Source organism: Mauremys mutica, chromosome 14 (genome assembly GCF_020497125.1).
Source record: "Mauremys mutica isolate MM-2020 ecotype Southern chromosome 14, ASM2049712v1, whole genome shotgun sequence".
Taxonomy (NCBI): domain Eukaryota; kingdom Metazoa; phylum Chordata; order Testudines; family Geoemydidae; genus Mauremys; species Mauremys mutica.
Window position 1 is genome coordinate 19,332,765 of NC_059085.1, and position 26,547 is coordinate 19,359,311.

The 26,547-nt window shown below is 40.9% G+C and overlaps 1 long non-coding RNA gene across 2 annotated transcripts in view; it reads left to right on the forward strand.

The window, feature by feature from the left end:
* The window catches only part of LOC123349426, a 138,982-nt gene extending 114,428 nt beyond the window's left edge, over nt 1-24,554 (forward strand). For both annotated transcript variants that reach the window (XR_006573536.1, XR_006573535.1), the window contains exon 3: nt 23,463-24,554. This is a non-coding gene — a long non-coding RNA (uncharacterized LOC123349426). The remainder of the gene's footprint in view (nt 1-23,462) is intronic.
* The last annotated feature ends 1,993 nt before the right edge of the window (nt 24,555-26,547 follow it).

Genomic DNA, 26,547 nt, shown 5'->3' on the forward strand with positions numbered 1-26,547 from the left:
TTTGAGATGCAAAACCTTGGGGGTAATATTTGGTTTTGCAGCTGCAAAACCAGGACGTTACTGATCGAGGTCTCGTTTATCTGAACTTCTCCATGCCCAAAGTCTGTGGTTCTGGCTTGGGCCTTTCTCAAACTGGCAAGACTATATTCAGCTAAAGAACCTTGCTCTGTAACTTGCCACATTTGAATTGTAGATATTGCCTGAGAAATCTCTCTTTATGACCACGTGCGCAAGATATCACAATCTGCCTGAATGAGCAGAGAATCATGTATTCCTGAATTCTAATCCCAGCTATGTCACCTGACTTGCTGTGTGTGACTTTGGCCAAGTCACTTAGCTGTTTCAGTTTCCTCAGAAAGATTGGGGATAATCATCATACTATATTATGTTCAGTTTGTTAATGTTTGTACAGTGCTTTGAAAATACAAAATGCGTAAGCATTGTTTATTACACAGTGAAAATATATCATCTTAATAACCGAACAATGTGAAGTTGTCTGATCTCCCATATGAAGCCTGGTGACATTGGCCATTAATTGCGTGAGAGACTTCTAAAGAAAACCCAAGGTGGTACTGAAGATTAGATTGTGTTAACTCTGCTCTGAGTCATGACCAAACCAGTGCACAAGCATGGAGTTAAGGGACACACCATGCTTTAGAAATGCCATGTCATGGATGAGATGTAAATCTGGAGTCCTGACCACAGTATTCATTAAATTATATCATGGCACTTTCTATTAACTCTATTGTTCTGGTCACCTCCAGCTTGGACAATGATATTTTTCTGCTTATTATCTTCCCCATGCAATTTTAACTGTATTCAATTAGTCAGATGACAGTAATCAAATTAGCTGACTAATGTTTTGGTTGTTTTTTTTTTAATATTTCACAAATATTATTTTGTATTGTTTGCCCATCATTAGATATAAAATTTCTCTTCACTTTCCAGCCCAAATTGTTGCTCTGAGCTGTTAAACAGCTGCCATGTGTACCCCAGAGGTGGCTGCATTGCAGTGGTGGTTTAAACTGTTCATTTACCGGCTTCTAAAGTGCTTTGGGATCCATCCAGTAGTAAACTTTTCGGGATCCGAGGCAATGCACTCCAAGAATAACTCAGCAGCCAGTTCATCCCTGTCTTCATATGACAATACCAGGAAAATCAGTCTCTCTGCTCAAAAGTAGGAACTCCTATTCCAGAAGGATTCAATAAGCATTAAGTAGTCTGGAAGGAGAGAGATTCCCACCCCCACCCTCCCCACAAAAAGACAACAGACACAGGATATGTAACAAGATCCTGAGTATAGTGTATCATTACTATGGGATATTGTAAGAGACACAAAAAGAACCTCAAACTTACTGTCAGTGAGTCGTGAGGTGTTCCTTCCTCTGGCTGCATCATGTACCAAGTATTTATCCACGAAAATCATAACTGAAACAAGAACTAGATATAATGAAATATATAGGAGTAAAACCCATTTATTTCTTAAGAGTCGCTGATAGTAATTGTATAACTTGCCCCATGCTGCAACTGAGATCAGTGTCAGTTAGAATTAGGGGCTGTGTAAGTGTTTGGTCTCTCCATTTAATGTTACCAAGGGCAGCCGTAACTTGTGGGATTATGCACTTGACTGATCCAGCAATTTCCTAATGGCCAGATCCTCAGCTGCTGTAGATTGATGTAGCTCCACTGAAGTCATGGTGAATATCTGGCCCTTCAGAGTCAAGAGTTGGTAGAACTTTTCTATTGTTGTTAGATCATGCCCTTTCTGTTTGCTGTTCTTCATACCCTTTCTAACCTATATGTGTATCAAAAAAGTGGTCCACTGAGTGGGGAAAAATCAATCCACATAAGAGAATTAATCTGAGATTTCACATAAATAAGGAAAATTTGTCATGGTAACTTTTTGTCCAGTTGCTAAGACAATCACCAGCAATAGGCAGGGCATGGAGTATCTCAGAAAACAAACCAAAAGTTTAGAGGGGAAATTACCTGGCAGCAGTGTAAAAAAACAATCCATGCAAATAGAGTGAAAATCCTATTCATCTGGAATTAACCATTTACAGTTAATAACAGTGTTGTGCAGACCTCTGTGGTTTTGGATTGTGGAGGATCAGGAGAACGTGACATGGATTTGCACCTCCTGAATTTCACTTTGTTTCCATTTCAAATCCCCAAAGCGCACAGTGAAATTCAGTCAGTAGCTCAGTTTCCCATGACTTTGCACTGAAACATTGCAAAAAGGCTTGTTTTGCCTGGGGGGATGGTTACACCTCCAAAAATTGCTGCAGGTAAGTTTCCACAGAACAGTTTTCAAACTTTCCAATGCTTCTGAGCTGAGCTTTCAGTTTGTAGCAAAACTTGAAACTAAATGAGTTTTAATACCATTCCAAGTTGCACTACAAATATTTTGGGCAGTTCTAATTTATAATCTTTAAAAGTGGGGAAGGCATTTTTCCAGGAGAGAGAATTGGAACAGCAAATGCAAAAGCTCAATGTGGGATCACTTAACTTTAGTCTCTGTCCTCCAAATAATTGAAAGAGCTCTCTTTGCCCACTGTTAGACTGATGTTTCAAAATTAGGATTTTCCCATCTAATAATGATATGTGGCTAATGATAATTTGGCTACCTAGAGTAGTTTGAAATGCTATAAATTTTAAGACATGAAAGGCTTTCAATGCCCATATAACAATGCTTTGCAATTCCCTTTAGAATATTGATCTTCAAAAGCAGAAATGCCTTCATGGTAGGTGAAGGAGTTTGGCTTTGCTTCATATGTTTTTCAGAAGCTTTTCTAAAAGCTTTTCTAAACTCACAGGCCAAAATTCTAGTTCTGATTTACACTCCAAGTGAGCTTTGAGGGACAAATTGTTGAAGTAATTGGAGTTAGTTGATATTCAGTTGTGGAGTGCTCAATTTGGTTTTATGGGATTTCATGGTGTATAGATCAATACAGATTCTGATCCTCTGACTCAGCAAAACTGCATTGGAAATTTCATTGTCCCAGTTAGAAATCAGAAGTGATGAACCCAAACATTTCACAACCTTAAAGTCAATTCTATAGGTGGTGAAGGATGCGCAGAGCCTCCCAGAGGATTCTGGAGGTCTGGGGCATAGCGGGGGAGCAGACATAAAAAAAAGGCACCACTCCCTGCGGTGCTTGTACTCACCGAGTGGCAATCCGAGTCGTCATCGGCGGGTCCTTCACTCGCTCCGCATCTTCGGCAGCACTGAAGGACCCGCCGCCGAAGACCCAGACTGCCACCAGGTGAGCAGACAGGGAAGGGATTCAAAGGCCAGGGCTCGCAGGGCCCCTGCGGGGCCTGGGGCAAATTGCCCCACTTGCCCCCCTCCTCTGGGCAGCGCTGAGGATGCGCAGCGTTGTTCAGTGGTTAGGGCACTAGCCTAGTGCTTGGGGAACCCAGGGCCAAAGACTGCCTGTATGAGCTTGGGAAAGTCACTTAGGTCTGGATCTACACAGGTTCTTAGTGTCAGGGCCAGATGTAGGTGGCTGAGCCTAGTGGTTAGTGTAGGGCAGGGGACCAGATTCCCATGCCAGCTGGGGTTCAGAACAAGAAGATCAGGAACTGTGGGTCAGATTTCAGGAATGGGGTGGAGTCAGGATCAGGAGAGAGGAGGAGATTATACTGGGTGAGCAGTCTGAAGCAGAGTCAAGCGCAATTGTACAGACGACTTCCTGTTCCTCCCTCCAGCTTAAGTAGTGGGAGTGGGCCAATCAGGAGTGCTGATGTGCTCTAGCATGCTACGTTTTGCAGACACCTACCTCTCCCCTTTCATTGTATAGGTAGTCTACGTACCTACTCCAGGCTTTATGAATCACATTTTTGCACATATTTCTAGGTGCCTATAAGTTAGGCAGTGCACTGCCTAAGTCCCTTTGTGGATCTGGGCCTATCCTCTCAATGCCTCCACTACCCTGTAAAATGGGTATAACACTTCCCTACATTATAAGATTATTGTGAAGATAACACTTTAGAGACTGTGAAGAGCTTTGAGATCTACTGTTGGAAAGGGCTATATAAGAGCTAGTTATTTGTTGAGTTATTTTCCCTAAATCAGTTGGGATATTAAATTATTGGCAAATGAAAGCCATGAGGCAAATCATTAATATCACAGACCATGTAATAGTGATCATGTGAGCCTCAATCATAGGCAAGAAACACACAGGCTTGACCGGATTTCTGTGTTTTGGTGGTTAATTGTTTTCATCCTTTTTCTAGCTGACAGAAAGCATGTCTTCTATGGTTTGGCATGTCGTAAATCTGTGGAAATGCTTCTGTCTCATTGAAATCTATGACCTGCTTTCTCCAATATGTTACCAGTAAGCATAAGATTTCACATTTCACCACTAACGCATGCAGTACAACAATCCTCCCTACGATGTCTGAAGTCAGTCTGAAGTCTGCTTGCAGTGCTTTGGTCCTAGTAACCCATTTGTGAAGTACCAGTGCTCTGGAGGGACAGAGCTGTTTGTTTGTTTTACAGTCTTTTCGTTTATTTAGCAAACTACGGTAACAGTTGCTTTGCAGTCAACTTTGCTGGACAGATAAACAATAGTGACAATTTCATATGATGTATATGGACAGAGGAGGTTAGCTGCAACCCTTGAGTGATGAAGCTTGTCATATTCTCTTCTCCAGTAATGCACAAGGTTAGAAATCAATGTCTTAATCATGGGCAGCTCTGGGCAATTCAGATATATCACAGACAAACAGGCTTCTAATTACATTTAAGAAATACATATCATACATATATAAACTGACATAAATATCAGAGTGGTGTTGCTAGCTGTCAAAATGGATAAGTATAATTCCCTCAGTGGCCCTTGACAGGTTCAGTACCTGGTACGGAGGTGCTATGAACAGCATTATACGGCTGATTGAGTTATGACAGCTCTAACCCAACAGGGAAGTGAGGCAGGAAGGAATAGCCTGGGCTGCAGACAAATGATGATAAAGTGATCACTTTAAAGAACAATCTCCATAATATTTCATGCTTGCTGCACGGTATAAAGGCAGCCTTGACTGCAGGGCTAACTGCTCTATCAATTGATTTGATTCACTGCTGCAGCTACGCCCAGTCATAATATTTCAAATAAATGGTACCGTGGATAGAAATAATATCTGCATCAATATTAACCCTGAAAGGACTAATGGACACAAGCTATAATTTCCTGGACACCCTAATAATGCATTTTGACTGGGCTGGGCATGGAATGATTTTTCTTTTTGTTTTCTTTTTTTTTTTTTTAAACCAGCATATTGTTTACTTAAAGTCTTCCTTTTATGGCCATCGTGAAGCTTTGCAGCTCAGGCCTAGCACACTGTTTCAACACCTAATTTTCAAGGTAATTCTTTTTAATGTATTTTCAAACTTTAACATGAACCATTATGTGGAAAATAAAATTACATTATGTCTCTGGGGTAGAGTGGAGTGAAAGCCACATTGATTAGTATATATGTATACATGTGTACATATATGTGTGTGAGAGAGAGAACATATACAGAGAGGTTTTATTACTTACATTATTTATTAAGATGCATTTAAAACAAGCAATAAAACAGTTTAACTACAAAAGAGACTGGAAAAGACAAATATATGGATTAATAAGTTTAAATCAAACCTGATTTCTGCTGCTCATGAAGTTTTTCACATACGCTGTAACACAGTGGATGTTTCTCTAGTCATTTTGTGCTAACACTCTGTCCACATTTAAGTCCCTCTTAAAGATCTGCTGCTGCCTACAGTGAATCAAGTCGACTTGTATACAGCTTGACTATTGTTGTTCCTGTTCCCTTTCCTCCATCTTGACTGCAGTTGTGAGTTCCTTGAAGCAAGGGCCATCCCTGAGTGTTTGGAAACTGCATAAATAAATAATAATAATGCATGTTAAACTAGAAATGGGCTGGATGGTTTAGAAATGACCTTCTCTGGTTACTATTTGGTATACGGACACAGATGAGGGAGCATGAGAGACAATATTTCCCTACGTACTACTTACGGGGTTGCAGTAAATTGGGGGAGGTACTTGGTCTTGAGTCTCTCTTGGAGTTGATTTATTTTTAAAACCCTAGCAGAGCTAAGGATTGTGTGACAGTGAATAGTGCAGGTGGTCCAGTCATAACTTCATAACCCTTTCAAGTGATCCTAGGCCTACTTTCAAAGGTGTCTGGGTTGATTTATGGTTTCCCATAAGGACCATGCAATATTTCTGGTTTCTTAGTATGTCAGCGTCAAACTCGGTGATTCTGGTGGAGCTTAAGGGATTTGTTTGAAATTTGGGTGAAGGGGAAATCCACATGTTTTCAATATTCAACAAGCCTCTTGGAAAGGGAAAGTATAGGGTTTTTTTGCACCTGATCTCACAGTGGCTTCAATGCACCAGACAGGTTATTGTAATCATATGCAAAACAATGTTCATCACTTGCTACAGTGTTTATACACAAATCAATACCTAAACTTAACACACAGAAAATAATTAGGGTATACGCTTGTTTCTCTCTCATCTACTTCTAAATGCAGTCTCAATGGGCACTTTGTTCATTGAACTACACCATCACCAGAGATAGGCATGGCAATGTCTCACGTTATTAGCCATAATAGGCTAATAAAAAGAACAAATGTTTTTATTGCACTTTCTTTAAAATACTGTCTTGATTGTCAAGTGTACTCTTCGTTTAACTTCCACACCAGTCACATCTGATTAACGTAAGCATGCACATATTTTTTTATATATAATATATAGTGACAAAGTTCCTCCTCTACCTTGGTGGCTCCTGCGCTTATTGGTGGATTTGTTCGCCTCAGATATTCACCATGTGGGTCAGGAAATAGCCCAGAAACCTTCCCCTCTGGCAGAAGCCACAGTCCAGGTCAATTCCTCCTGTGTCTGATCAGGAGTTGGGAGGTTTGGGGGGAACCCGGGCCTGCCCAGTACTCCGGATTCCAGCCCAGGGCCCTGTGGATTGCAGCTGTCTAGAGTGCCTCCTGGTACAGCTGCATGACAGCTACAACTCCCTGGGCTCCTTCCCCATGGCCTCCTCCCAACACCTTCTTCATCCTCATCACAGGACCTTTCTCCTGGTGCCTGATAACGCTTGTACTCCTCAGTCTTCCAGCAATATGTCTTCTCACTCTCAGCTCCTCACGCCTCTTGCTCCCAGCTCCTCACATGCACGCTACAAACTGAAGTGAGGTCCTTTTTAAACTCAGGTTCCCTGATTAGCCAGCCTGTCCTAACTGATTCTAGCAGTTTCTTCTTAATTGGCTCCAGGTGTCCTAATTAGCCTGTCTGCCTTAGTTGGTTCCAGCACGTTCCTGCTTGTTCTGGAACTGCCCCTGTTACCTTACCCAGGGGAAAGGGATCTACCTAATCTGGGACTAATATATCTGCCTTCTAACACTATCCCATAGCCATCTGGCCTGACCCTGTCAGATATATAAATATGAGAGAGTGAGTGAATGTGTGTACCCACACTGTTCTTTTAGAAAAGTTTGATCTTTGGGCACCACTGTTACTACCACAGTAGAGGCGAACACTGAGCTTAGGTCTTACACATCGGAGCACAAAGCACAGCTTCTAGACTGGGTCAGCCAGTAGGGCATTTCAACATTGATCTGATATATCATCATGTGGTCACAGGCATTTTTCAGCTAATATACTTCAAGCATAAATATATTATTTAAATAAGCCCCTGTACAGTACTGTAAATGAGGAAATGGAAGGATTCTGGGCATGTTAAGAACCAAGGAGAATCACATCAGGGACCACTTCAAAGATTAATTCCTTATGTCTAGTTTAAAACAAGATTAAATTAGCTTGTGTGCACTGCTGTTACCAGATGCACTATTACATTATGCATGATTCTTGACTGCTCATAGCATGAACAAACTGCACAGTGTTCCATTAGTGATTTTCAATGGTATGCTAAGCTTTAAGTCACATAGACAGCCCATTGTATTGGGTTTACTTTGTGGATGTGTTTTCCAGACAATTTCACAAGCTACCTGCTCACTGGTATTGATTCACTATGTTTGAAATGGATAAAAGAATTAACCTGTGTAAGGGTAGCACAGTGGGCTATATATAGTATCCTATATATTGAGGAAAGTCAATAATCCTGTAATGCAGAAAATTTACCAGCCCAGGCAAAAATCTACTAGCCCACGTGCATTAGTGCTCATGCCCCCCTGAATCTTTATAGCCAACCAGATGCTTTATTCTCATACAATTTTTTTCTCTCACATGAACACCCACCCACCACCAGACACATGTATAACCCTAGACCTATACCTAGGCTATGGCTATACCAGAGAGCTTACAGTGACGCAGCTGCATGAATGCAGCTGGCCTGCTATAAGCTCTCTAGTGTAGCCGCTCCAAGCCGATGTGGGAGAGCTCTTCCATCAACTTAATTAATCCACCCGCAATGAGTGGCGGTAGCTACATCGATGAGAGACGCTCTCCTGCTGACATAGTGCTGCCCACACCGGAACTTAGGTCTGTGTAACTGTGTCACTGATGGGGGTGTCTTATTCACCTGTCTGAGTACGTAAGCTGTAGGGTAGACATTGCCTTAGAAACACTTGCTGTCAGCACTGGCAAACGCATTCAAACATTTCCTCTCTCTCTCTCTCTCTCTCTGTCTGTCTTACCACACCTATTTCTCATGCGCACCAGACAGCAGTCCACCACTTGCTCACTAAGAAAGCCGCTGGACATTTTTTGAACAAAACTTTTTATGTTGAAAAATGGCTATTTTCTTTTGTAAAAAAATGTCTTGGGAAAGGGGAGTTTTTTCATGTTTCATTACATTTTTAATTGAAATCTTGATCAGTAACATCAATGAAATTGTTGTTGGCATTTCTTGTTTACCACAAAATGGGGATTTTGGTAAATGCAAATTTTGACTCTGACTCAGGGCTTGTGAGAGGGGCTAGGAAATAAACTTGAGTCTCCTATGAATCAGGTCTGTTACGGTCGTCAGTTCAATCCCTGCACTGCAGAGCTGCCAACACCAAGCCTCTGACCTATAGAGAATCTTGGCCTGATTGGTTGCCCTTCCCTATCACCTGCCTCCTGGGCAAGGACAGCCAATCAGAGAGTCATTTTGCCTCCTGCCCCTCAGAATCCACAGGATGTTTCAGGTCGGGGGAAAAGTGAAGAGGAAGGTATGGCTTGACCCATACCACTTCCATGGGGTGGGAGAGGCAAGGAGGGAGCAAATGGAGCTCAGCAGCTCAACCAGCTCCTCTCCCAACCAGCATCTTATTCACAGGAGTGGAGGGGTGAGGATCGACCAGAGGCGCCCCTTGCTTACCATGCTTTGTCTGCGGCTCATCTTTCCCCTTCCCTCCTGTGGAAGAGTGAGTCAGGTCAGCCTGCTAGCTCTCTTCCCTGCCCAAGGAAGGGGGAGTCAAGAGGCCCCCCATTTGTAGCTGCCCTCCACTCCCAGCCTGCAAATGCGGAGAAGAGCAGGGTGCTTCCCTAAAGGGGAGGGGAGGCCCAGTGTGAAATAGTGGGCACGTGGGGATTAGAGAGCAATGGAGAGAGGCAGGAGGTCCGGAGTGGGGGGAGACAGAGAGAGGGGACGAGATGAGCCACACCAAAATGGGTGAGGGCCCTTCCCAGGGGCAGGGATGAGAAGCCACTCCCACAGTTAATCAGATCTCTGCCCATCTCCACAGAATCAATTCAGTTCCGGGCTCCCCCTCGCCTCATTGCCTCTCGGGGCTAACTTGTGTGGTAGTGCAGTTTATGTTCCACCCTTTCCATGGAGCTGAGCCAAAAGTCATCATTTAGCCCTTCAGAAATTTGCTGTCATATAATTTTGAAAAAACTAGAGATTCTCAGGGAAATCACTATTAGTCATATTTTGCATTTTTCTGAAGTCAAGTGTAGTTGTCTGAGCACAGAACGGGGAGCCAGGAACTCTTAGTATAATCTCATCACTAACAGTAACTCCATCTGTGCCCTTAACTCTGTTTAGATTTTCCCTCTGTAAAATAGAGATTACAGTGCTTGCTCACTTCGTCAGGGTGTTAGTAAAGATTAATAAGTATCGTAGGTAAAGTGGCTTGCAGATGAAATTATCAAATAAGTGCCATTATTGTTTCATTAAAAATGTTTCAAGATCTGTTTTTTCACTCGTGCCAAGGGCTGGTGAAGTTAGACAAGCCAAATTAATCACTTCTGCTTTACACGTGAGCTCTTTTTACTCCACTCTTTGCCCAAGCAGGATCAACCTGGGTGGTAAGGTCGCTGGGGTCACACAGTTGGCTAACTGTGTCACTCCATCACCAACACACTCTGTTCAACTGTTGTGGGATCTTAGCCAAATCCCCCTGCATGATGGCAATAACACTGTTGGAGAAATTTGCAGTGTGCTGAGAACAACTGCTGGGGATGAGGGAAAGGGGAGAAGGTTCCTCTCAAATGCTAATTTCCTAATAATGACAACAATATTCCAACTCACAGAAATTCCAAAGAGATCTGTGCAGTTTCTAAACAGTCAATGTGGATAAACAGCATATTCACACAGAAAGCAAATACTTACTTTGTAAAAGACTTAGTATCGGCATTAAAGAGTTTCAGGCCAGAATAATGAGTACTGAATCTAAGATCACTAAAGTTCTTTATTGCTAAGGGGGAAAAGCTCCAAATATTGCTTAGCAAATTACTGTTCACTAGGGGCACTACCAGTTGACACAATCGCTGGTCAGCAAATTGGTCACATTATGGGTTAGTAAATTTGAGAGTGCAGAATTATTTATTGGTAAATTAGAGATGGCAGAATTATTGGTTGGTAAGTAAAGAATTGCAGTGATTGGTTAGAAAATTAGACATGCCTGTTTTTGTCTGTGGATGAACTAAGGTTGGTCAGATATTGGACACCAAATTAGAGATGGCCATGTCATTTATGGTTACACTGGAGAATACTGAAATATTGCTTCCCGGATTACAGACAAGCATACATTGTGAGGTTTGGGTTTTTTTCTGGTTTAGACTAATGTTTACAATTTCAGCATGCCAATTTTTCAGCTTTTAGTGTGGAAGTGCACATTTATACCTAATATTTTTGCTCTCTATTTCCAGATTCCTAAGAGCATTGTGTGCTAGTGGGATTTTTTTGGAGGATTATTTGGGGGTTAGAGGAACACTTTATTTAATTAAAATGTTAAATTGTTTGATAAATGAATATCCAAAAAAGGTGTTAGGTCGGTAGCCCTGAAAACCGAAGCTCTCTGTTGATCTCTTTGGTAAATCCTGTCTCAAAACTTGCATGAGCAGTGCTAGCTACCACCCTGCCCTGGCAATGTGCCTCATTCCTCACCAGAAAAGGCCACCGCTGGGGGTGATAGGGTAATTCTTTCCATATAGCCCTTTCAGCCAGTAGCTTTTTCAGCTAAGATTATCAACAAGAATACCAGTTAGTAGTGCCAGTGGTAGGTTCGGTCATGATAACTGGCCTCCACGTGGCTAAGCAGATGCCGATATGCCATTAAATTTCAATAGTAACTGAAAGATATTACCCTGTGCTGCATTCATCCTGGTGATGTGGAGGTGAAAGGGCACATATACTGAGAGCCATGCTGTCCCTGCTAGACTAATATGAAAGCAGAATGAGAATTCACTTTCCCACAAATGACACAATTTTCCAATTTGAAAGCTTTGGGTAGGAGGCTTAAGTTGAAACTTTGTTCTTTGGATGTCATCTCAATTCCCTTACTTTTTCCCCTTTGTGCAGAATGCCCATGTCAGAAGAATCTTCCCAGCAAAATACCCTCCAGTTAAAGCAATTCTGCTCCAGTACAATCCCCAATGCATATACTGAGGGTACTGCTTTCTAACTGACAAACCTTCCAATTAATGTGCTCAGCAAAATGGCTCACCATTAAATCATTTCAACTTTTCAAAACATTTAAAAACAATAATTAAATACTTGTTAAGAAAAGTCCATGAATGTTTATATAGCTGCTGAATCCTACAATGGAGACTTACTCTAATTAATCAGCTTTACTTTTCCAAAGGGACACTTCATAATGCTTTCGACAACATCGCATATGGAGTCAGGGGAGGATATATTTTAAAACTTTAGGAAAGCCTTAAATTTTGAAACATTAAAATTTGCTTTTTATATGAACTCCTAAAACAACAATGTTCCTACCTTTCCCATCTACTAATTCTGCCAAAAATGATGTGTTTATTTGGAAGCAGTAAAGCATGTTTGACAGTTTTAAGACACAACTAGAAGGCGAACTTTGTAAAAGTGAAGGGGGAAAAAAGGAATTTTTATTCTGCTAAAGTAGTAGCACAATCAAAGAAATGGGAGTTTTAAAAACCTCCCGGATTGAGATAACAACATGTGCTTTAATGAATCAAAGTTAAAATTTGGAATACACCAGAGTATTTAAGTAACATCAGTTTCCATGGTTGTTTTATGCTGATTCCCAGCTTGAACTCCTCCTTTGGAAAGTTTTGACTCAAGCCATTATAATTAATTAGATGGTTCAACCTGTTGAGGAAAAAAAAATTGTGTTAGGCTCCTCCTTACCATGGGTAAGGTACTTACATGATCTACTGTCCAGAAATGAAATAACCCCATTCGTGCCAGCCACATTTTACCCCCAGCTCTCAATCTCAGGCCATAAGGCATCTGGGTTGAAACTTCCACAGAGCTTTGGGGATGTTCCTATATGTAGTTTTGGATCTGAAGATGGGGGAGGGTCAGCCCAAAAATTTGGATTCTAACTTCCTCCAAATTTGAGTAGTTAGTTCTGGGGGCTTGTTTCAGGCTCATTTCTGTTCACAGCCAGCGTGAGACAGGAGGTACAGGCAAGAAAAAGAAGAGTAAGCAATCAAAGGAGCGGGAAGGGTAGGAAGATAACGAAAGACAGGGTGGAGAATATATTTTCTCCCAAAATGGTTAATCAGAACCCAAGGAGCTCTAAAGATAGAGAGCTATTGGATGAATTGTTGGAGTCCAGAGGTAACCTGACAATGGACATGACCAAGCTTTGGTTTGGGCCTGTCTTTATTTCACTTTTCTCGAGTATTCATGCTATTAAACTTTTCAACCAACCATATTAACAAGAAGTGGAAGACATTATTGTCAGTGAACTTAGCAATAAAGTTGTGAATTTCCAGAAGAGATTTAAAGGAGTGTAGTGTTGTCTAATATAAACAAGTTAGGAGTACAGGTAAGCCAAAATTAGAATGAGTTATCCTTGTCTCTTCCCTATGAACTTTGAGGCTAAATCAGATAAATGGCATCAGGATCCAAAATGACCTCATTTGGATTTTACAAGCTGAAAATGTTATCAATGACTTCTTGAGAAACTGAACTATTCTAACCTTTAGCTCCACCTCTGTCTGAAGAAATTTCTCTTCTGGAAATTCACAACTTTATTGCCAAGTTCGCTGACAACGTCTTCCACTTCTTGTTAATATGGTTGGTTGAAAAGTTTAATAGCATGAATACTTGAGAAGTGAAATTTAAGATTGAAGTGATTGACCAAATTGAATTTTGAATTGTATTTTTATTATAAAATTCTGAATTGGCCCTTTGTTGGTTATATAATTAATGTTTCAAGCAATTAAAAACATCAATCACCATTAATTGCACTCTTAATAATAGAATACCATTTATTTACATATTTTGGATGTCTTCTACATTTTCAGATATATTGATTTCAATTACAACACAGAACACAAAGTATACTTTATTTTTTATTACAAATATTTGTGCTTTAAAAAAAAACAAAAGAAATAATATTTTTCAATTCACCTCATACAAGTACTGTAATGCAATCACTTTATCATGAAAGTTTAACTTACAAATGTAGAATTAGGTACAAAAAATAACTGCATTAAAAAAAATGTAAAACTTTAGCGCCTACAAGTCCACTCAGTTCTCTTTCTTGTTCAGCCAATTACTCAGACAAACAAGTTTGTTTACATTTGAAGGAGATAATGCTGCCTGCTTCTTGTTTACAATGTCACCTGAAAGTAAGAACAGGTGTTCACATGGCACTGTTGTAGCTGACATTGCAAGATAGTTACATGCCAGATGCGTTAAAGATTCATATGTCCCTTCATGCTTCATCCACCATTCTAGAGGACATGCGTTTCTGAGTGCAAAAAAAAATCTATATTTTTAAGTTACGCTTTCTCGATAAAGAAATTGCATTATGGTATTGTATGAGGTGAACTGAAAAATACTATTTCTTTTGTTTATCATTTTTTCAGTGCAAATATTTGTAATAAAAATAATATAAAGTGAGCAGTGTACACTTAGTATTCTGTGGTGTAATTGAAATCAATATATTTGAAAATGTGGAAAACATCCAAAAATATTTAATTTCAATTGGTATTCTATTGTTTAACAGTGTGATTAAAACTGTGATTAATCATGGTAAATTGTTTTAATAACAATTAATTTTTGAGTTAATTGCATGAGTTAACTGCAACTAATCGAAAGCCCTAATAATTGACATTGGTTGAACTTAAAAATCCAAATTCTAAATGCAAATATTTCAGAACACGTTCTGTTGTTAGGATGTCATGTGGTATTGCCTCTGTTCTCTGATTGATTGGCTTATGTAATTATTCCAGAATTGAAATTTGTTTTAATTGGCAAATTCACATTTTACAGTTTGTGCTTTGTTAGCTACTTACATAAGCCATCCAAGAAAGGATCAGAAACATACTATACAGTTTACAAAAATAGCCAACACAGCATGGATTTTGGATTTCAATTTGCAAAAGTTAGCAATTCAAAATTTGCAAATGATCTGCAGTACAAGGATTAGTCACTGGAGACCTTTCACAAATGATTTTTAAAATGAATACATTTGAGAATTTTGCCACTAATTGCAGACAATTAGAAAAAGAGGATGAAATTAATTGAAAACATTAGTTAAGAATTATGCACCCAAATTTATTTGTCAATGGTACATATTCATTCCTTTAGATTGTGAGCTTCTTAAGGTGATTGTTTTGTTCTAACCAGTTGTGGAGTGCTGTGTACATTTGCAGCACTACACAAGTAATAAATAAAAATAGCAGTCAACAAGTCAAAGCCCAGTATATATTATTATCTCAATAACAGCCAAATAAAAGATGTAAATGCTTGAGGTACTTAGCATGAAACCTTAACTGCCTCATTTGAATATCATGCAATAGAATGTCTTTATCTGACACATTCATTGCAATCATAAAATAATTTGTAAAAATAAAAATATATGTAAATAGTTTTGAATCTATTTCTTGCCACTTTGTAGATCTTTGAAAGGCTAGGGGCTATGCAGATAGCACTGAGGGGAAAAAAAATTCTCCACTGTAGAAAGAACAGGATCTTTCCAGAACTGAAATACAATATTTTTCATCTCCACTGTGAAGAGTGTCCCCCCCCCCCCCCCCGAATAAAAGGCTTTTCTGCTCTTCCAGTTTAAGGGAAGTGTCTGCTCCATTCACCCATCACCACCACCCAGCAATTCTTCAGTATCTATGCTTGATGTAAGGTCAACAGTTGGCAAAATTACTGACCAAAGGAAAACAAACAAAACCCTCAAAACAAAGGAAGACTCTGGTGGCTGTAAGGAAAACAGCTCCAACAGCTTGCATCCCACATGTGAAAAGAGGTGCATTTTCAGGGCCAGCCATGTGATGTGTAGGGAATCCATGGGCCCAATTTTCAAGCCTGGATTCCTAAACTTATATGGATTTACACTTCTGTAGGCCTGTAAATTAGCAGGTAAATGCCTACATTGGCTATACTTTAGGCATCCATATTTACAATGTGGACTGCACATATCAGTCTGTGCATTCAATGGGAGTCCATGTGTATGTTTTTTGTCCTGTTACACTCTTCTCAAGAGGAAGGATATTTTAGAATAAATAATTTTAATAAACTGTCTCAGAAAATCTCTAATCTAGTTCTAGGACTCTAAATTTCTAATCCCTTATAAAGCTCATTAAATTTATAGTTTACCTTATGTTTTAAATAACAACATTACTCAGATCAGTTCTTTAAGCTTTTCCGGACATGGCAATGCACAGATTTGGATATTTGAAAATGGGGACAGACATTCTAGGATTTAGGAGTTGGACTGGCAGCAGGATACAGGACCTTCAGCACCAGATCACTGGCTAAAATTCAGCCCAGTAGTAGTGCAGGGGCATTAGCATGAAGGCTATTTAATGGCTAGGGTTTCCAACTGTCTAACTGCACAAACCCAAACACCCTTCCCCTGCCCTGAGGCCATGCCCCTGCCCTGACCCTTCTCCGAGCCCCTCCCCCCCCCACTCACTCCATTCCCCCTACCTCCATCGCTCACTCGCTTCCACTGGGCTGGAGCCAGGTGGTTGGGATGCCAGAGGGGGTGTGAGGTGCAGGCTCTGGGAGGAAGTTTGGGTGCAGGAGGGGGTTTGGAGGTTGGGGTGTGGGTTCTGGGATGGGGGGGTAGGGCCGAGGGGTTCAGAGTGTACTAGGGGGCTCTGGGCTGAGCCTGGGGCAGGAGTTGGGGTGCAGGAAGGGGTGAGGGATGCGGGTTCAGGGCAGCATTTGCCTCAAGCGGCTCCTGGAAGTGACCAGCGTGTCCAGCTCCTAGGCTCAAAGGTGGCCAGACAGCTCCGCATGCTGCCCCTTTCTGCAGACATCACTCCCGCAGCTCCCACTGGCTGTGGTTCCCGGCCAATGGGAGCTGCGGAGTCAGCGCTTGGGGCGGGGGCAGCACTGGCCACTCCTGCACCTAGGAACCAGGGGAACATGCTGGTCACTTCTGGGAGCCACGCAGAGCCAGGGTAGGTAGGTAGCCTGCTTTTTAGGCCCGCTGCATCACCAACTGGACTTTTAGCAGCCTATTAAAATCTCCCAGACTGGTTTCAATAGCCACTGGGAGATCAAGGCCGATTCCGGGAGACTCCTAGCCAATCCGGGAGGGTTGACAACCCTACTAATGTCCAGTCTGAAGTGAGTTAGTAGTCTCAGGACAAGTGGCCATATTGCAAATGGCATCAAAATAATAATTAACACCTTGGTTAACTGACTTGGAGGAGGCCAAGGATTGAATAGATTCTTAGACTGATCTGCTCTCTCACCTTTAGCAGAATCCCCACAGGTTAGGAGTGGTGCCGTACAGGAAGTCAGTACCCAAGCAGTATTTGTTTGGTGGCATGAAAGAAGGATTTCAGTCTCATGACAGAATCTGACACCTTTCACAAATATTATATACTTACAGAAGAAAAAAAAATGCAAATGTGCTATCTAGAATAGTTACCCAAAGATCTTGCAATTCCATGGATGTTTTCAAATGGTAATATGCATTTGGACATGCAGTCTGTTTTGGTTTTCAAATTAAATGAAATTACTTAACATAAAGAGAGAGTCCTTTTTCAGACTGTTTTTATGATGCCCTTGCCCTGAGTAAAAAGGAAACCAGGCCACCAGTTCTTCTTGTGTTTACTAAAGCTCCTGTTGCCAGTTCACTGATGAGACAGATTAATCTTAATGTTAATGTGGAAGAAAAGGGCTTAGAAGGCTAGAATGATTTACTGGTTCTGGAGTCCATTTGGCTCTGTTGCCTGTTCTGCCTGTTACGTTGGTACGGAATTGGAAAATGCAGTTTATAAATACTTTATGGGTGGTTGGGATGAGAAGCAGAGAGGGAGGATGGTTTGAGCACCTTTGGCTGTGCAGAGAGTAAACATAAACTTGCATAGCACATCTATGATTCTTTGGTGCTCGTAAAAGGAAAGGTCTACATCTGCTTCTATCCAAAACTGCTTTGCGCAATATTCCTCACGAAGACATTCTGAGAAACCTTGTATAAAAGATCACAGTGTCAAGCCTCCTTCAGCTGATATGGCCCTGGTGTTTGATAAATTGCTTATTTCCTTATCATTTCCTGAATTAGTTATTTTCTTTAGAAGAGGAAAGCAGGAGTGGCTGAAAAATTTCCTCCTTATGGTACTTGAGTCAGATTGTGTCCCCAATTAACATTGTTGTGAATCCTTAATAACTCAGTTGAAATCTTTGGGTGTTGGGGGATGAGCCACACACTTTTCAAAGGACTGGAGATTGGTTCTTCCTATTTTTTCTTTCCTTTGAAAATGATCTGTGAACTCATTCTGAATTCATATCATCAGACTCTAAGAGTAACTGTGTGTTCCAGTTTTTCCACATGCACTAGTATTTTTCTGGGAAGTCTAGTCTTGCTTGGAATACACTAGTCCTTGTAGGGATGGGTAGATAGTCTCCTGCCACTTCATGTTGCTTGATCATAGTTCCTTTCAAGGTCTTCCTCCTTGACATATTCCCATCTGTCTCAAAAATAATTATTGGCACTAGGCCTTTTGGACCCCTCCTCAGTGGAAGTCAAACCTATGAAATACATTTTTGTGTGTAATTTCTTGCCATTGACTTTACCTGGGTTTGCCTAGATTCATGAGTATAGCAAAAGTCGTATATTTTATAAATAAATAAATAAAATAGAATAAGATTGCTCTCTGTGGGTTTTTCGTGATTCCCACAGCTTTAATTACTATTCCATGATAAATTAGCTACTAACATAAGAGGAAGATTTTCATACCGTAGTAGCTAGGAATTATCAATGGCAGTCAGTGAACAATTATATGCTACAATTTATACTATCTCCTCTAGTCTGTTCTTTGACTAAAGAAACACCTATTATTAGCCAGGCAATAATCAAATGCTTAAAATAGACATAAAAAGAAGATTTGGAGAATAATGTACAACACTACTTAATAAGCATTTCACTCCCTCATGAGAAGCACTGAAGTGGAGAAACTCTAGTTATATCACTGTATTTTAACTGACAAAATTGCTGTTGAGACAGCTGTATCTTTTCAATGCATTTTATTAATGAAGCAATCCTGTTTTATAAACACAGATCATATTTAATTTAAAGTGTAAAATATACAAGAGTTATTCAGATAACTTTTGGTGGTTAGATAGTACAAATCAGAGTTAGAAAGATATTGAAATCAAAGGGTAATATGTGATTATACGTTGTCTCCAATGAAATCATAGAGCATTGCTCCACTATAATATGATTGGTGTCACTTGAAAGCCATCAGTCTGAAGGTATGCAATAATAAGAGTATTTTTTTTCAAATCAGTCAGTTGTCTGTGGGAGGATTAATAACCAAACACTGTTTATCTGTATGTGTCTCTTGAAGAGTTTTCTATTATCCACTCATTTTACAATCCAAAAACATATCAAGGAGAAGTAAATATCAGCCACAAAAAAGAAGGGCAATACTCCCATAAAGATCAATGGGAGTTGCTTGTATCCTGAAGCAGGAGAACAAGTCCCTGTGACAGCTGTACATCATTACAATCATTTCCCAACATTGCCTATGTGAAACCGAGGCTTGGTCTACACTGAAAGTCATATCAGTATAGCTGCATTGGTCAGAAATGTGGAAAAAACACACCTGTGACTGACATAGCAATATGGACACAATCCCCAGCTATGCAGATGGGAGAGGGCATCCATCGACATAGCTAACTTCACTTAGGGAGGTGGTGTTCCTGCACAATAGAAGAAAACCCTTCTGTCAGCATAGGCTGCGTCTGCACCCTAAGGCTATGCAGCATAGTCTCCGTAGTGTAGACATAAACGGAAACATACTTGGCTTAGTTTGACTGCTCAGCATGAAGCTCCTTATGGAATATCACCAGTAGCACAGTTTCTCCAGTTTACAGGTCAGTGTAAATTCTCCCTTCGAATCCTCCTGTAAAAGAAAAACTGTGGAAGAAAACTGCTAATTCATGTCCTCCTTACCCTTTCCCCCCAAACTCAGAATCCCTGGACTTTTTTATTTTTTGGCCAGTATTTTTTGCAGCTCTTTCGTATACAGTATTTAAGATTCACAATCAAAGGCTATGAATAAATCAGCAGGATACATAATTTAACAATCTGTGTAAAAACAAAGCTGCTGTCAAACTGGGCACTTGACTAATGAATATTCTTTATTTACAACCGCTATAAACAAAGTTGTATTAAAACTGTAATGCTTGTGATAGCTGAGAGTACGCGTCTTTCAAGGAATGCCGTTATCAAGTGCTACAGTAATTCTTATTTTAGGAAATGAAAACAAAAGGAAAATTTACTTTTGTTTAGCTAGAACATTTTGTAGGCTGCATTTCACTGTAAAATGAACTGTGTTGTTGACTTCATTAATCCTATTTTGTTTTTTAATAATTCAATACCATTTGTTTATCTGTTTTAAATTGCATGTGGCATTAGCGAACAGGACGTACAGATAATGATAGAGTGGGTATAGCCTCATCAAATTATAAAATCTCTTTTGTACTATGTGTTGAGCACAAGTCCGAGCTTGCCCATGGCAAGCCTATTACGCTTCATTCCAGCCAGCTGCCCTGCCGAGGGAAGGTGTCTGACACCTTGCTGAAGGATTTACTGAGAAGCTATCAATTGTGCAATGTAGGACAATCAGTTCTGATTGTCTCTCAACTACAGGGCTCCCTATGGAACAATGGCTTCTCTACATGGTGGCCCACAAGAATGGGTCTGGAGCTTCTCTACTTGAGCACAAAGAGGGGGCTCTTTTTAAGAATGGGATTCTGCTCTGTGCAAGAGGCCAACCATAGCCACATGTAAAAAGGACTTGCAGGAGGGACTCTGCCTGCACTGCTGCACCTCAGACTGTGGAAGGGTCAGGGTGCATCTCAGAAATTACTTTTATTACTTTCAGAAATTGGTAACTTTCGAGTGCTTGAAGAATAAAGTGACTGTGGTAAAAACAATTCCTTTGCTAACGTGTTCCTAACTATCCTGCCATGTTGTCCCCAAATGGGTTAAACTAGAAGGCCAAAGTGCCAGCTACTTCCACATGCTCCCTTAGAGCTCCAGCTAAGTGGAGTGGCTTTGGCAGGTCTCCAACACTTGTTTTGGGTCTAAGTTGGGTAGGAGGCAGCAACCCATATCCCAGGGAAGGGTGTCAGACAAGAAGTCTGAGCCTGGGAGTGTGCCCTAGTGTTCCAGAGCTAGAAACAGTGACTAGACTCCATCCGCACCCAGGTGGCTTGGAAACAGTGATTGGGTCCGTACGCAACAAGCTGATAACAGTACAGAGAGGTACTGGGCCATTTCTAATACCAGTAATTATTAAATTGCACGGTGGGCCTGAGTCTAATCTCTCATTAGTTTTACAGATCTATTGACTTTAATGGAGTTACTTCAAATTTACAGTGGCACAACTGATTAGAACTAGGCTCAATAACGCTAATGTAAAACAATATTACCCTGTCCTGTACACCAGAATGCAGGTTATGTGGTAATTAAATCCATCTTTCAGATGACATGTTAAATTGAGGCCCTGAATACTTGCAGTCAATTAATTCCCTTGGCACTTTTCATAGGACTGGAGATACTGTTAAAATAGTGGCCTGACCAAATTCCAAATAAGCATAATATTACGCTTCCTTATAATCCCCATTGCGTATACAGTTGGATAGTAACTCTTCACTTCTCCCCCTAAAAAACTAACTACCTGTTGTGCAGCGTTTCTGGTACAGAATGAAGGCTTTTCTTCCACCAAAGTGGCTGCTTTTTCATGGTGAGCCCGAAAAAATTTGCAAAATGCTTTGAGAACTACATGAATATAAGGGGTTATTATGATTCAAGATAAACTAGAACTGCAGAATTTAGAGCCAGATTCATATAATGAGAACAGAAGTACTGTCACCAGGAGATGCTCTCTCTCAGACATGATAGGGTATGATCTTACACTGTGGCTGCCATCAGTCCAGCACCTTGAAATCTAGCGTGTTGGTTTTTTTAATGAAATCTGTACAGAAGAGAACTTTCTTGGCAAACAAACAAGCTGCATTTGTTGTTCTGACTCTCAGAGCCAGATTCTTAGGTGGTGGATGTCAATTTGGCTCCATTGAGATAAGGCCATAATTTATCCGCCTTTCCCTTCCTTAATAATGTGCTACTTCAATTGGTCGATTTGATGTTAGAATTGCAGGCTGTACTTGTCCTTTAAGTTTTGTCGCCCACTGCCTATCAGTACAAAATATTAGACATGCTTCTGTGACAGTTAGTGCTTTGTTTCTGTGCCAGTTTCTCACAGAATAAAGATGGTTATACACATACTTCAAAGGAATGCCGAAGCTGAGGTACAAAATATGGACAAGTTCCAATACTGGGCAAAGGGGAAGGAACTGTGTCGGTCTTACCAAAAGCGAAGGAGAGCAACAAAATAGGATGTGCTACCCAATCCATAGCTAGTGTGTAGAGCTAGATACTGAGTGGTTGTGGGAGGGCCCACAAATGACAGTGACATCCAAAGGAAGGCACCCAAACCGAGAGAACTTGCTGAGGAGGATACAGGCCCATGGATAGTTAGTGCTCTTTGAGACCCCGCCAACAGCAGAGAGGGAAACCACTGAGCAAGGAGAAGGAGACTCAGGTAGGCATTACCTACTGCCACCATTAATGCACATTTTTATGTCACTTTGCCCCCTGCCCCTGAAACTTTACCTCTTCTCTGTGCTTCTTCCATAATGGTGGCCAACCATATGCAGGTAGGGAACAAAGGAATTCTTTTGTCAAGCCGTTTATTTTAAGAGTATGCATTGGCAGAACTGGGCCAAAAATGATAGCAATCAAAAACCACTCCCAAATACATGCTTTAGCAGAAGCCTTTGAAGCATTCACATTTTTTTAAAAAATGTACAGGATGAAAACCATTTTACACAGAAAATGAAATATACACAAACTGGTACCTGAGCATTCAAATTATCTACATTGGAAATACAAAGGAAATCGTACAAGCAAGACAGTAACTGGACATTCAGACGATATGATTTTACAGAAATAGTATTCTAAATTTATTGCATGTGGGTTTTCTAACCCAAAATACAATATTTGGGTTTTCCAGACTGAAAATCCAAGGAAGTATTGTTTGATCTTTGCCTGTGCATTTTTAGCAAGAACTAGCCTTGTTTTTCCCACTTGTGGTATGACGTTTTCCCATGACGCTCTTCAGTGATCTGTTACCATTGCTGTGAAGAGACTGACAGCATAAAGGCCTGGCAACTGCAAACCATCTCAAGCAGTTGCCTTCTCTGGACCTTTGGGACCCTATATCCACCAGGATCAGCACGGTCTGTAATAAGTATAGCAGTGTTTACTACACTATTCCTACAGTAACCCAGGACCTATACACCTGGCCCATCGTGGCAAGAGAGTTTGGAAAAAACCTCCATATACTCCTCATGGTGTGCATGTGTTACATGGCCCTGAAGCAAGCAGTTGTGAGTGTGACTTTGTTCATATTTTTATGTAGATCTATATGGGGAAAAATGTAAATAGTTGTGGCATTTATCTTTTGGTGTGTGCTAGCTCTGTAAATCTAACAATGGCTATCTGTCTGGTTGTTTATCAGTGAACCTTATTTGGGGTATCCTTGAGGACCATCCCTTCCACATATGCTGAAAGTCTGACTATGAGAAGGAGGAAAAAGAAATGGACAAGGGAGGATGTGTTGTTTGAGCTGTTTAATATTTTTGAGTTTGGAGCCCATGATACCAGGGCATGGAAGGAACAAAAGCTGGAGGAAAGGCAGAAGGGCAGAAGTTCTCCAAAACATCATGCAGCACCTCAGATAAACACAGATGTTCCAACATTTTATGGAGTAGAGCATGCAGAGGCCTCAGCAGCCATTTCACAAGGTGGACAATTCCTGCTTCTGGGCCACAGCATAAACCCTTCCTCAAGGCACCAAAATTCCCTGAAACACTTTCCCTTCCATACTTCACCAGTGGACAATGAGGACTGCTATGAGTACACATACACTAACCTGTGATACAGTTCAGAGCAGTCAGCATTTTGCACTTTTTTTTAGTAGTTTGTTTATTACTGTACAGTAAAGATTCACTGTTTTTGAAAAACATTTATTTTCTCTACAAGATAGAGATGTAACCCCACTGCTCCCCAAGTCACTAATTCCTCCTAAGAGTCATAAAAGTTCATAAATATCCATAGCCTGGACATGTACCATATACGCACAAAGTGACAAAAAATGGACAAAGCAGCACACTGTTTGCCTATGGCACACTGTCAAGTGTGTTCTTACAACTTCCGTCGATTGGATGCCCTTGTGTTAGGATATTCAAAATCTTCAGACAGTCTTTCCACTTTCCTTCTCCTCCCTGCTGGTAGCATTTTCCCCTTGGCCTCACACATATTATGTAAAAACACAACATGCAGTAATAACAATAGAATATTAGGTTCACTGAGATCCAGCCTAGTCATAAAACATCTCCACTGCTCCTTTAATCTGTCAGATACACAATCCATAGTTATCCTGCAGCTGCCAGTGGTTCTCAACCTATTTACCATTGTGGGCCACATATGTGGCCCATAATGTGTTATGTGGACTGCATCCAATACTCCCTGTATAGCCCTGATGATGTCACATGGGCCGCAGCTGTGTGCTGATTGCACCGCAGGTTAAGAACTACTGGAAGAGTTAAATCTTTCCTTGCTGCCAACCAGTTGCCCATTGCCTAGCTTTATGAGCCAAGAAAGCAAAGGGGTAGGCTGAGTCCTCAGGAGTCACAATTGGCATTATAACCCCACCAAATGTAAACATGGTGGTTTGGGGAAAATGTCCCTCCTTGTAGTTTTTTGAAAAAGTTATGTATTCCTAAAGATGCGAGCACCATGTTCCATCCCTGATAAACCAACATTAATGTTGGTGAAACATCCACAGTGATCTACCAGAGTTTGCATAACCTTGGAAAAGTCCCTTTTCTGTTTACGTAATCAGAGGAATGGCAGGAGGAGGAAGAAGGTAGAATCAGGCTATGCTTTCCATCAGGATATGCATCTACAATTAGGGAAGCCCAGTTACTGCACATTGCCCAGAGTCACAGTCCTGTGCCAAAAGACATGTTTAATGGCCTTGCATGCCTGAATGACAACCGTCCCCAATGTACATTTGCCAATACTGAGTTGATTGCCTACAAACCCATAGCAATCCAAGGTTGCAACCCACTCCACAGTATGCTGCTGGTCAGTGAATGCCTGAAGCAGCTAGTAACTTTAATTCTTTGCATCATCCACTTCACCTCAGTATTCTTTTCACTGCTGCGTGTCTGGTTGCAGAGGTGGTTGTTGAGGTTCCACAAATACAAAAGAATAGGTCATCCTCTCTCTAACGGATGAGAGAGCTCCGCGGAGCTGTTCGGCAGTCACATTTCTCCTGGCAAGATGGCAGAGCAACAGAAAGTCAGTGTGAAAAAGAGTGGATTATGGGATGGGTCAGAGGAAATTGTGTGAACTTGACCCTAAATACCAAAATTCCCTGAAATGAGTGGTGGTATCCCACTGTGCACCCAAAAAAAGTTCCCATAGGGCCATGCACCAGACAGTGATGTCAGGGACACTGGGATGCCTACCAGTGCAGCACGACTTTTGCCAATACAACCTGGTGATATGAGAATGCACTGCACCATCTATGGCAGCCAAATGTGGTGCTCTCACAAAATAGCGACGGCTGCAGCTTTATGCCGGAAGAACTTTTACCAGTGCTGCTTTCTAGTGTAGCCGTGGCCTTCAGTGGGCTCTGAATCAAGCTCATGATGAATATCTGTCCCATTTGCATACAATGTTTTGATTCACAGCTGTAGTGACTCAAATTGCATGTTTAAAGTAGGGGTGCAGATGCAGTGTATTTTTTCACATGTAGTTGTGCACATAATTTAGAAATCAGGCTCTTAATCTCTGCTTGCATCATTTAGTCATGTGCAAAATTGGGATAATTACCTACAGAGAAGGAGCAGTAAAAGTACTAATGAATTAAGCCTCAAAATGGTCTGAATTCCTTGAATGGGTGCCAATAAGTGTGGAGCGTCATTAGGGATTGTACCTTCTGGATTGTGGAGTCCGGGTGCAGATACACAGAGTAGTCAAAAACATACTATTAATTATTAATAGAAATGAATCAATACACAGTGGATTTTAATTGCCAACTCTATCCTGAATTCAGCTTTGTTTGGGGTTTGGAGGGTCTGACTCAGAAACAAACTGCTCATCCTGTTACTAACTCTTGCTATTTTTAACAACACAGCTGACGATTTGTATTTGCTGCATAGAGTTCATATGATTTTGAAAAATAATTTTAACTTCAGATGTCCCTGGTAGTCACACAGGTGAGTATGTATGTTTGTTGGGAGACTGAGTCTTCCACCTCTGTTCGGCTAGACTGAGGCCCACCTCACAGAGGTGCTGAGAGGTTAAATGTATTGAAGATTGTACAACAGTGGGGGCCATGTAAGTACCTAAGATAGGGATATAGATTATAGGTAGGTAGATAGAATCAAGGAAGAGGTGCTCTGTGATTCCAGAGATTGGGGGTGCAGAGCGAGGGGAAGTCAAGAGCTGGTTGAAAAAGGTCGGGTTTTCTGTGGAAAATTTTGAGAACTTTTTTTAAAAGTAGCTCTGGAAAAAGTGAAAACAGAAGTTCA